Source organism: Tursiops truncatus, chromosome 21, assembly GCF_011762595.2.
Source record: "Tursiops truncatus isolate mTurTru1 chromosome 21, mTurTru1.mat.Y, whole genome shotgun sequence".
Taxonomy (NCBI): domain Eukaryota; kingdom Metazoa; phylum Chordata; class Mammalia; order Artiodactyla; family Delphinidae; genus Tursiops; species Tursiops truncatus.
Window position 1 is genome coordinate 24,653,259 of NC_047054.1, and position 12,410 is coordinate 24,665,668.

General features: G+C 40.9%; 1 protein-coding gene and 1 pseudogene across 1 annotated transcript in view; both read left to right on the plus strand.

Moving 5' to 3' along the window:
• NRG1 (neuregulin 1) overlaps positions 1 to 12,410 on the plus strand; it is a 1,021,360-nt gene that overhangs the window by 467,371 nt on the left and 541,579 nt on the right. The gene's annotated exons all lie outside the window — the stretch shown is intronic.
• On the plus strand, positions 9,865 to 10,622 carry LOC101324018 (transcription factor Spi-C pseudogene; annotated as a pseudogene).

A 12,410-nucleotide genomic window follows, 5' to 3' on the forward strand; every position in this document is an offset into this window, starting at 1 on the left:
TCTATAAATGCCTTATCAGTGAGCTAGGCCCCATGAAGCTAAATTTAAAAATAAGACTCTAATTATTTGTAAGTCAGCCATTTATTTTGTATCCAGAGAACTCCACAGCTACATTCAAATAACATTTTGCACCCTAACAATCTTAGTTGTTCATGTAGTGTTCAGACATTCCATCAGAGAGAAACATTGCTTACAAAGTAGAAAGGAAATGCTATTTTTTCAAAGTCATGTTTTTTTTTCTATGGACATAGATCTTCACTTCGGGTGTTGGTGATGGAGGCTTACAAGCTGTAGGGGACACTGGTGGCCCTGATATCTAAAGAAACCCCGGTGACTTTATCACATATTCCAAGCTTAACTTTTAATTTTAAAAATAAATGAATGGATAAAAGAAACGTGTTGGAAAAAGACACAAAACCCTAGTTTTAGTCATGTGTGGGTACTCTATTTTAAGGATGTCTAATTCATACTCATAACTCAGATAATGTAGGGGGTGATCAATGAATATGAGATAATTTCCCATAAGATTCCTTTAAATAGTAAACTGCTTTGCTGCCTGTAATCCACACATCAATTTATGCAGAACTATTTCCGGTAATATAGTTCATCTCCAATTTATGAGAAAATACTATGTTTCAAAGCAGATTTTAAGTGAGTTTTTTGGAATCCAGAAGCAATTGTCCCAAAGAATGAATTTGAACCCAGTTAAGTCCACAGGTCAGCCCCCCAAAAAACACACACTTTGCACTAATTAATCTGTGAGGCAAGTTTGCTTATCCACTTTTATTCCTCTTTTTTTTTTTTCCTGCCTTGCCGTGCATCTTGTGGGATCTTAGTTCCCCAACCAGTGATTGAACCCGGGCCACCGCAATTAAAGCACCAAGTCCTGGGCTTCCCTGGTGGTGCAGTGGTTGAGAGTCCGCCTGCCGATGCAGGGGACACGGATTCATGCCCCGGTCCGGGAAGATCCCACATGCCGCGGAGTGGCTGGGCCCGTGAGCCATGGCCGCTGGGCCTGCGCGTCCGGAGCCTGTGCTCCGCAACGGGAGAGGCCACAACAGTGAGAGGCCCGCGTACCGCAAGAAAAAAAAAGCACCAAGTCCTAACCACTGGACTGCTAGGGAATTCCCACTTATCTACTTTTAGATCAAAAGAACTTTTAAGCAGGTAAAAAGCTATGACCACCCCATCTAAATAAATTCACCTGCTATACACTTGCACACAAAAATTGATGTTCAATTTGAAGAGGTAAAAGAACCCATTCAAATTTGCCCAAAGGTAGAGAATAATCATATTCAATAATTCTTTGGGAAAAGGTATATGTATTTTGGTTTCAGGTACTTACTAGGAGAAGGGGATTCTCCATCCGCCGTGTGGCTAAATGTGAGAGCCAGGGGTTTCCCATAATCTAAAAGTTCAGTAGAATCTATGGTGTGGCAAAAGTGCTTTTTGTACGTTCTTAGTTCCAAGGAGGACCAGCATGCTTTCTAACCAAATGCCTCAACAGATTGCTTTTTTTTCCCCCCTCAATTTTTTATTTTACTTATTTTATTTTTTAACATCTTTATTGGAGTATAATTGCTTTACGGTGGTGTGTTAGTTTCTGCTTTATAACAAAGTGAATCAACTATACATATATCCCCGTATCTTCTCCCTCTTGCGTCTCCCTCCCACCCTCCCTATCCCACCCTTCTAGGTGGTCACAAAGCACCGAGCTGATCTCCCTGTGCTATGCAGCTGCTTCCCACTAGCTATCTATTTTACATTTGGTAGTGTATATATGTCCATGCCACTCTCTCACTTTGTCCCAGCTTACCCTTCCCCCTGCCCGTATCCTCAAGTCCATTCTCTACGTCTGCATCTTTATTCCTGTCTTGCCACTAGGTTCTTCTGACCATTTCTTTTCTTTTTTTCTTTTTTTTTTTTTAGATTCCGTATATATGTGTTAGCATATGGTGTTTGTTTTTCTCTTTCTGACTTACTTCATTCAGTATGACAGACTCTAGGTCCATCCACCTCACTACAAATAACTCAGTTTCATTCCTTTTTGGCTTATGGCTGAGTAATATTCCATTGTATATATGTGCCACATCTTCTTTATCCATTCATCTGTTGATGGACACTTAGGTTGCTTCCATGTCCTGCCTATTGTAAATAGAGCTGCAATGAACATTCTGGTACATGACTCTTTTTGAATTATGGTTTTCTCAGGGTATATGTCCAGTAGTGGGATTGCTGGGTCGTATGGTAGTTCTATTTGTAGTTTTTTAAGGAACGTCCATACTGTTCTCCATAGTGGCTGTATCAATTTACATTCCCACCAAGAGTGCAAGAGGGTTCCCTTTTCTCCACAACCTCTCCAGCATTTATTGTTTGTAGATTTTTTGATGATGGCCATTCTGACTGGTGTGAGATGATATCTCATTGTAGTTTTGATTTGCATTTCTCTAATGATTAATGATGTTGAGCATTCTTTCATGTGTCTGTTAGCAATCTGTATATCTTCTTTGGAGAAATGTCTATTTAGGTCTTCTGCCCATTTTTGGATTGGGTTGTTTCTTTTTTTGATATTGAGCTGCATGAGTTGCTTGTATGTTTTGGAGATTAATACTTTGTCAGTTGCTTCATTTGCAAATATTTTCTCCCATTCTGAGGGTTGTCTTTTTGTCTTGTTTATGGTTTCCTTTGCTGTGCAAAAGCTTTGAAGCTTCATTAGGTCCCATTTGTTTATTTTTGTTTTTATTTCCATTTCTTAGGAGGTGGGTCAAAAAGGATCTTGCTGTGATTTATGTCATAGAGTGTTCTGCCTATGTTTTTCTCTAAGAGTTTGATGGTGTCTGGCCTTACATTTAGGTCTTTAATCCATTTTGAGTTTATTTTTGTGTATGGTGTTAGGGAGTGTTCTAATTTCATTCTTTTACATGTAGCTGTCCAGTTTTCCCAGCACCACTTATTGAAGAGGCTGTCTTTTCTCCACTGTATATTCTTGCTTCCTTTATCAAAGATAAGGTGACCATATGTGCGTGGGTTTATCTCTGGGCTTTCTATCCTGTTCCATTGATCTATATTTCTGTTTCTGTGCCAGTCCCATACTGTCTTGATTACTATAGCTTTGTAGTATAGTCTGAAGTCAGGGAGCCTGATTCCTCCAGCTCCGTTTTTCTTTCTCAAGATTGCTTTGGCTATTCAGGGTCTTTTGTGTTTCCATACAAATTGTGAAATTTTTTGTTCTAGTTCTGTGAAAAATGCCACTGGTAGTTTGATAGGGATTGCATTGAATCTGTAGATTGCTTTGGGTAATAGAGTCATTTTCACAGTGTTGATTCTACCAATCCAAGAATATGGTATGTCTCTCCATCTGTTTGTATCATCTTTAAGTTCTTTCATCAGTGTCTTCAGCCGATTGCTTTTAAACTAGTTTTTCCCTTCATTGTCCACCAGGAAAGAACTTTCTACCCTTCAGAATAAATGAATAAATCTGTTAGCAACAGTGAGAAACCAGTGAAGTATGAACAGTCTCTGGTACTTTCTGTTTTGTCTTTTCTTAGATTCCGTGGTAAAATGGAGAAAGTTCAGAGAAATTCCAACACTGAGTACATGAAGCTTTAAAGTAAGACTCAAGTGAGGCTGGACAATTAAGGGGTTTCTTCCAAGTGGGTCAGAGGTCTAGGCAGAAGTGATGTATGAGGTTTAGAAGGAAAGGGACACGAAGTGGGTGGGGTTGGGGGACATTGCCGGGACAAGCCAGCTCTGGAAGCAGAGGAAGAAGAAACAACCCGAGGGTGACTATATCCTTTATGTTTTCCCTCTCCCCTCACTACTGACAGCCTTCCCTTCACGATTTGCCATAGACTGACTCTTTGATAAAGAAAAGGATGACGAAATCTAGAAAAGAAGGAGAGAAAGAAAAGAAGTAGATACCAGGTTGTACTGTTGAGGAAGAGAGTGAGAGAAATACAAATTCTTGGCTCCGTGGTCTACCAGCTGCCATTACTACTCGTAATTTTAGGTGTGCAGAGACAGTATTTGTTGGGTATTTGTAGCCAAGCAGCAACTCCCTGACATTCTCTCATCAATAGCAAAATATTGCATACCGCTTGTTTTGTAAGTCAAGAAACCCAGTGAAAATCTCTAAAAGAATCTTCCTTGGATCTGAATTCACATACATTTCTGACTTCTCAGAGAGCCTTAAGGTTGGAAAGCTTCAGAATCCATGGTACACTAAGGAAGAAAGTGATAGCAGTATTCTTCAGCGGATATGAAAAAACATCTAAGAGAACACCAGAACCAGAAGACCATGGGTGGTCTGAAGAGTAGGATGGGAGAACATAGTAACCGTTTAGTTCTAGGGATCAAACAACCACCCTGGCTGCAGAGCTTCCTTCCAAGGCAGCATGATATACATGATGTGCTTCAATCCAGGTGTTGGGACCAAGTCCTACTAAACATGTGCTTTTGTGCAAACAGCAAGCATGTTCTTTGGTGAAGCTTTGCTCACCTGAAACACTTCTCTCATTCTCTGTTGGCTGCTTCATCTTTTGGATGAGGAGAATGGACGCGTGCGTAATTTAGACTGCTCAGTCAGCAAACAGTGGAAGAATCGAGACTTCCAAGTGGGTAAGCTAGCTCGGAACCAAAGCCCTATCTCTAGACCGTACCGAGGAAAGTCAGCGCAATGTTGCCACCTTTCTCTCTCTCCTTCCCTCCTCTTCCTCCACTTCGATGTTCCCCTCCCCCTCCTTCTCCCTTCCTTGCCCTCCCATTTCTTCTTCCAGTGGTAGATTAGTAATACCTGGGGGTATTCATAATCTTCCTGCTTTCCTCCTTCCCCACTCCCATGTTGACTTCTGTCCTCCCTCCCTCCCTCCCTCCCTCTCTCTTCCTTCCCTCCTTCCTTCCTTCCTCTCTTTGCAAGGTCTTCTTACCAGTTTCCACCCATTTTCTTATGTAAAGCACTTTTGAATTCTAGCCATCTGTGAATACAAGGCAGTGAAAAATATTGAAGTCACATCAAATTCCACTTGCTCTGCCAGTTAAAAATACAGATGCTTCCTGTTTTATGCTTTCCTCTCACTTTCTCTGGAGTTTAAACATGAAAATATGTTCAATGATAAAAACCAGCACATATTCCCTTTCACCAGGAAACATATTGCAAACAATGAAAGGTAGAGTTATTTTCCCAAGTCCAGCGGGGTATTAAGATGTTGGAAGAATCATACATAGAACCATAATTTCATAGAAGAAGAACATAATTATTCACAACGATTGCATTTTATAGGTGAAGAAATTGAGATCACAGGGAGTTGTAATTGTTCTCATATGTGGTCCTCATGGACTTGCCAAAGTTCACATCCGCCTACGTTTTCACCTAGCATAGCTGGGTCTCAATTGCTCCATGATGCTTTTTTGCTATCCACCGCTTTCAAATAGGATTCTTTCGCTACTGGGAGAGGCCAAATGCTTGAGCAATGAAGCGTTAGCTTGAAACTCAGTTTATGTGCTGGAGTGAAAAAAGCAGTGCAGGACTGAGAGTCAAGACAACTGGGCTCTAGTTACACCTATGTTGCTACCTATCAAACCTTGACAAAAATTTGTACTCTTGGCCCACGAAGGGGCTAGGTCAAATGATCTCTAAATTTCCTTCCAGCTCTTTGAAACTTGATTATTTTTTTCTCCCTTTACTTTTCTGCTGACTCAAGAGTATATGACATTGACCACGTTATTAACTGCTGTAAATCTCCATCTTTCCAAGTGCAAAGGGAGGGGAACACATGCCCATATTTTTCTAGCTTATACCTACAGTATGATCTTGAATTAAATGGACTGTTTTTAGAAATCACATTAAGTCTTTTATATCTATAGATATTCTAGCTTTAGCGACTTATTAAATAAGACAGTGGTCATACCACTGGGCAGTATCCTTTGCTGTAAAAACACTGTACTGACCACGATTCTCACCCCTCTTGGCTTCTTCCACATCTTCTTATATAAGCTGTTATAACCCTTGTAGTACTATGGTATAGCACATAGTATGTCACTGTGTTCTCCCCCTCCTGTCATATCTGGTCCTATCCTAGCATTTCCTATCTCAGTGACTAGCTTCTCACCCATTTTAGATAGATACTTTCTCACTGTATATTTCTTATTTCCTTATATCCAATGATTCACCAAGGCCTTATTGATCTTATCTCCCCCACGTCGTTCAAATTCATCCACTTCTCCTTCTTTCTCCCACTATGTCCTGGTCCACTGCCCAAACCCCCCAATGGCTTTTCACTACTACTTTTTTTTTTTATAATATTCAGTTGCACATGTTTTTATTGGAAAGAATTCAGGTTTTTCATTTCATCACTAGACTGCTGTACAGAAAAAAAAAAATTGTTGAGTGAAGAGTTTATAACTGTGTTATAAAGTTATATATGCGTGAGCTATGTTTTTTTCCTCTATTTTTAAAAAATGTAGTTGATTTACAAAGTTGTGTTCGTTTCAGGTGTTCAGCAAAGTGATTCATTTATATATATATAAAACATAATGCTATAACGTATATACTTTTCAGGCTTTTCCATTATAGGTTATTATAAGATATTGAATGTAGTTCCCTGTGCTCTACAGGAAATCCTTGTTGTTTATCTACTTTATATATAGTAGTGTGTATCTGTTAATCCGAAACTTTACGACTCTTGATATGAAGATTGGGATCCTAACCAGAACTTCCCCGGCAGGCAGTTCCTGGCCCTTGCCTCTGTTCCCAGTCTCCTACTGTATCCGCCTAACCCACTGTTGCCTCCTTAGGTCCCCTTCCTTGCCATCCTCTCTTTGGAGACAGGCTTTGCTGTTCCCTGTGGTTATAAAGTGCCCCCTAGCAGTCATCTAGTTAACTCTTACTCGTCTGCATTCACATTAATGACCCTGTCCTCAGGGAAGCCTTCTCTCACTTCCCTAAGTCAGTTCCCTCTGTTATTTGTCCTCATGGCTCTCCATAGCCTTGTTTTTCTTGCAGTCATCACAGTTGCAGTTTTCCACTCGCTCCTGTGATGCTTTTAAAATTGTTTTTGGATACCTGCTCCCTCATTAGGTTGCAAGTTCCATGACGCCAGGTCTGTCTTCCTGTCACCATTGGAACTGCAGTGCCTAGCACAGTGTTTGGGGCATAACAGGTACACACTAAAATGTTGTTGGACAAATGAGTAAATTCATGAATGGAAAGAAAGAATAGAAGCTCCTGAGATCAAGGGCTATATCCTCACTTCTTCACATTCACGGTTGGAACCAACTATAGGAGGCCATTAATAAATTAGTGTTCAGAGAATGAAGCTGATGAACATTGAAGCACCCACTGGGCTGGGAAGTTCAGAAGTTTTGTTTAAAGTGCTAAGATGCAGAGTTACTAATGTTTTAAAGGAGCAACACTCTTAAATATAAAATAACTGTTCATCAATATAGCCTCTAACCAAGCCTCAGTATACTGCAAAACGAAGTATTTCAGATGTCAAGTTCGAACTCCCTTTCCTTATGTGTATAAAGAGAAATACCAAGACAAGCTTTAAGTGCTATAAATTCAAACAAGAGGGAAATCAGTAAAAACTGGAGTTACCAGGGAAAGCTCCCAAGAGGCTATGTTTGAACTGTGCTTTGAAAGTTAATTATAGTTTGAACAGGGGAGTGTGTGTGGCTTGTTTCTTTTCTTTCTTTTTTATCTTTTTCAAATTTTTCTCAGTTATTTATTTCTTTATTTGGCTGTGTCAGGGCTTAGCTGCGTCATGCAGCATCTTCATTGAGGCATGCGGGATCTTTCGTTGCGGCATGCGGACTTCTCTCTAGTTGTGGTGTGCGGGGTTTTCCTTCTCTAGTTGTTGGAGCCCTGGCACAGGCTCCAGGGCGCGTGGGCTCTGTAGTTTTCAGCGCACGGCTCTCTCGTTGAGGTGCACGAGCTTGGTAGTTGTGGCGCACGGGCTTAGTTGTCCTGCGGCATGTGGGATCTTAGTTCCCTGACCAGGGATGGAACCCGTGTCCCCTGCATTGGAAGGAGGATTCTATACCACTGGACCACCAGGGAAGCCCCTGGCTTGTTTCTTGAAGATCTGTCTACATGATGACTGATCCCCACTTGCTCTTTCTCATGTACTGTCCGCCTGGCTCCCCCAAACTCTGTGTCCTGGGATGCTGGCATCAACAGACTCCCTTGCCCTCTGCCTTCAAGTTGGGTTTCCCCAAAGGGAGGCACCGGCCGGAGGTTGTAGGGTGGAAGGAGAGAATCCTAGGCATTCATTTCCACATGAATGCTCCTTACCTGGTCATGGTTGGCAGTAACTAATTCCTCTTCTGAAGGCCACAGCTCCTGTTGCATGCCCCCTTCTAACTTACAGCTACAGTTTCAGTGGGTTACCCGTTCAGACCTCGGGGTGATAATGGCTTTCTGATGCTCTGATCCCCAGGGTACACTTAGACTCTGTATTTATTCATCGTGGGGATGTCATATGTTTCCTGCCAAAAATGAGCGAGTGGGATTAAAAAAAAAATTGGTAAAGAAACTGTCAGCCTGTCAATGGGAATTCTTTTCCAAGAAAATATAGTTGTATTTTTCTCCTCGTTTGTTCGGTTCAGATGATACACGTGCTTTACCTCAAAACAGATCACCGAGCAGGCGTCACTGGAAACTGATTTTCACAAGCTGACCAGCAGAATGAAACGTGTGTCCCTAAGTAAAACAGAATAAGATGGGCCAATAGACGATGGAACACCTGCTCCCCCCTCCCCTTTCCCCACCACATACACTTACTGCACTGAGTGGATCTTCAGAGAAGATAAGCCAGTAAGAGAGAAACCCCCATCTCTGCCCCCCTCCCTAGGTATCTACATAGAAACACTCCAGTTATTGCTAACATCATGGACTCAGGAAAGAGGAGACGTGAGAGGCCATCCCTGCTGGAATGGTTGGGAGCTAAGGGTGTGGGTAAGACGAGAGCACAATTCAAGTACTGAGGTTTGAGCCCAGAAAAAAGCTGCTCTGTCACATCCATCCTGACTGTGAAATCCATCCATCCAAGACATACCACCCTAGACAGACATTCACTCCTTCTGCAAAGGAGATGGGCAGGGGTCAGTGGTGCTTACCCATGGTCCAGAGGGAGCTGTTGTCACTTCATCTGCCATCATTCACACCTATTGAGAGGAGAACAATGGCCACTACACAGAAGCCTTCCTTGGGACCAACTTTTGAGTTGTATAAGCAGTAAAAGCAGCATTGATCTTCACTTATCAGCATTTTCATCAGTAGCAGCAAAACGAGTAGCTTAGCCAGCATTGTGTAGAACTATAAACTTTAACTTCTGAACTAGGTCGATTGGTTAAAAAAAAATTCAGCCTGTATGTGGCAATTGGGAATAGAATGATTTCCTCTAAAATTATTCCCAGTATTTTTAAAATAAATACCTGGTTGATGAAAAATATAGAATATGTGTGATAGTTAGGATAACTGAATACATTACATAAGGTCCTTTGCCAAAAAAAGCTTACATTATTACAATGGTTAGGAGGGAAATTAATCTGAGTAATCTTAATATAATAGTGCTAATAATCATAATGGAATGAATCACCCTGTATTGCAATTATGATTCAGTAATATATATTTTTGGAGATCAACTCTTTCATGATGTGTTGGAATGGAATGCAGTAACAGGAGAGCAGTGATTTCGGCTAACACCTTAAATATTCTGAAAAAAAGCTAGCACAACAGAAGAATCCATTTTCTCCACTGAATTATTAAATGCCCAAAGAAGTATCATGGGGCAGATAAAGAAGTATATGAGCCTGGAAATGTTAGATTGGCCTCTGATGGACAGAATTGTCAGTTGGTTAATGAAGCATGGCTTGTGTTGAACATGACAAGCTGGGTCAAGCATTTGAAGATGCTTTTGAAGTACTGAGGCAACATTCAACTGGTGATCTTCAGTACTCCTCAAATTACAAACATTACCTGGCTTTCACCAACCACTGTTCTCATGTCAGAGGAAATTCCAGCAGCTATGGTGTGCTGCCCACAGAGGAACTGGTCTACAATTGGAGAACAGTAATATATTTGTATAGAACAGTGCCGCGGACCTCTATTTTGAAGGAAATATTCATCAGTCTCTGCAGAACATCCCTGAAGACCAGCTGGTGCAACCTACTCGTCTCCAGCAAAAGGGAGGAAAAGGCAGGAAGAAGCTCCGACTGTTTCAATACCTTCATGAATCCCTGTGTAATCCCGAGATGGCATCTTGTATTCAGTGGATAGATCAAACCAAAGACATCTTTCGGTTTGTATCAAAAAACAAAGAAAAACTTGCCCAACTTTGGGGGAGAAGAAAAGGCAACCGGAAGACCATGACTTACCAGAAAACGGCCAGAGCACTGAGGAATTATGGAAGAACTGGGGAGTCATCAAAATCCGGAGAAAGTTAACTTACCAGTTCAGTGAGGCCATTCTCCAAAGACTGTCTCCATCTTATTTCTTGGAAGAAGAGACCTTCTACTCACAGTATGTTCAACCTGATCAAGGATATCTCAGTTTAAATAACTGAAATGCAACTTATAATTGTACATACGCCAATTACCATGATCTAAGTCACCCTGATTGCTAAATATACTCTTATATATCAAAATTTTCTGGCATCAGAAATCCCTACAAGTTTTAGGATTTTTCTCTGAAAGCAAATACTGAAAAACAAAACAAAACTCCCAAACTTCAGGGCTTCCCTGGTGGCGCAGTGGTTGGGGGTCCACCTGCCGATGCGGGGGGCGCGGGTTCGTGCCCCAGTCTGGGAGGATCCCACATGCTGCGGAGCGGCTGGGCCCGTGAGCCACGGCCGCTGAGCCTGCACGTCCAGAGCCTGTGCTCCGCAATGGGAGAGGCCACAACAGTGAGAGGCCCGTGCAAAAAAAAAAAAAAAAAACCCAAACTTCTTTATTGCTATCTTTTATGAAGTAGCATATAATCTATACTAACTTGGTGAAAAATTTTGCCAGTGAACAGCTTTAAAATGATCAAGTCCCATTTGAAAATATAGACTAAATGTCCTTTCTTTTACTATTGTCTATGTAATACTTCCTTCTAGATTAATAATGCTAGTGGAGATACTTTGATGTACATATTGATTTAAACATTATTTTCCTGTCATACACTCAGACAAAAAAGTAATCACTCTAACATGTATCCAACAGCTTTAGCAACAAAGCAAAAATGATTGCCTGTGATAGTGTTCCTGCTAAATTACATTCATGGCTTTAAAAATTTCAGTAACTAAAACTAGAACTACCATATGATGCAGCAATTCCACTCCTGGGTATACATCCAAAGAAAATGAGAACACTAATTTGAAAAGATATATGCACCCCAATGTTCACAGCTGCATTTTTTTTTTTTTCCTTTGGCCACACCACACAGCTTGTGGGATGTCAGTTCCCCAACCAGGGATTGAACCCAGGCCTCTGCAGTGAAAGCGCAGAATCCTTACCACTAGACTACCAGGGAAATCCCATAGCAGCATTATTTATAATAGCCAAGATATGGAAGCAACCTAAGTGTCCACCAACAGATGAATGGATAAAGAAGATGTGGTAAATATACACAGAGGAGTACTACACAGCCATAAAAAAGAGTGAAATTTTGTCATTTGCAACAACATGGATGGACCTGGAGGGTATTATGCTTAGTGAAATAAGTCAGGGAGAGAAAGACAAATACAGTATGTTATCATTTATATGTGGAATCTAAAAATTGAAACAAATGAATATAACAAAATAGAAACAGACTTAAAGGTATAGAGAACAAATTAGTTACCAGTGGGGGGAAGGAAGGAGGGAGGGGGCAAGATAGGGGTGGAGGATTAAAAGGTACAGACTACTATGTATAAAATAAATAAGACACAAGGGTGTAATGTACAGCACAGGGAATATAGCCAATATTTTATAATAGCTTTGAATAGAGTATAATCTAGAAAAACACTGAATCACTATGTAGCACACCTAAAACTAATATAATACTGTACATCTGAAACTAATATTGTAAATCAACTATATTTCTATAAAATAAATAAATAAAAATTAAGAAGTAAAAACTTAAAAAAAAAAAAAGAAGTATATGAGTGGCAGAGGAAGAGTGTGTGTTTCTTCTCCTAGGAGGCATCTTGTGGAAGCCAAGTTGGAGAGAGAGTGGGATAAGGAAGGGTGGGCTGGAAGAATTCTCAAGGCAAAGACAGATACCCACAGAATGTGTTATTCGGGCCTCGGCTCCCATGGGCAAGCTGGATTCACTCTAAGGGACTAAGAATATGACCAATTCAAATATGCAGATGAAGGGTAATAAAGATACAGCTAATGTTTGCTGAGCACTTGCTGTATGACCAGGAAGTGTGTTAAGGCTTCCCCAG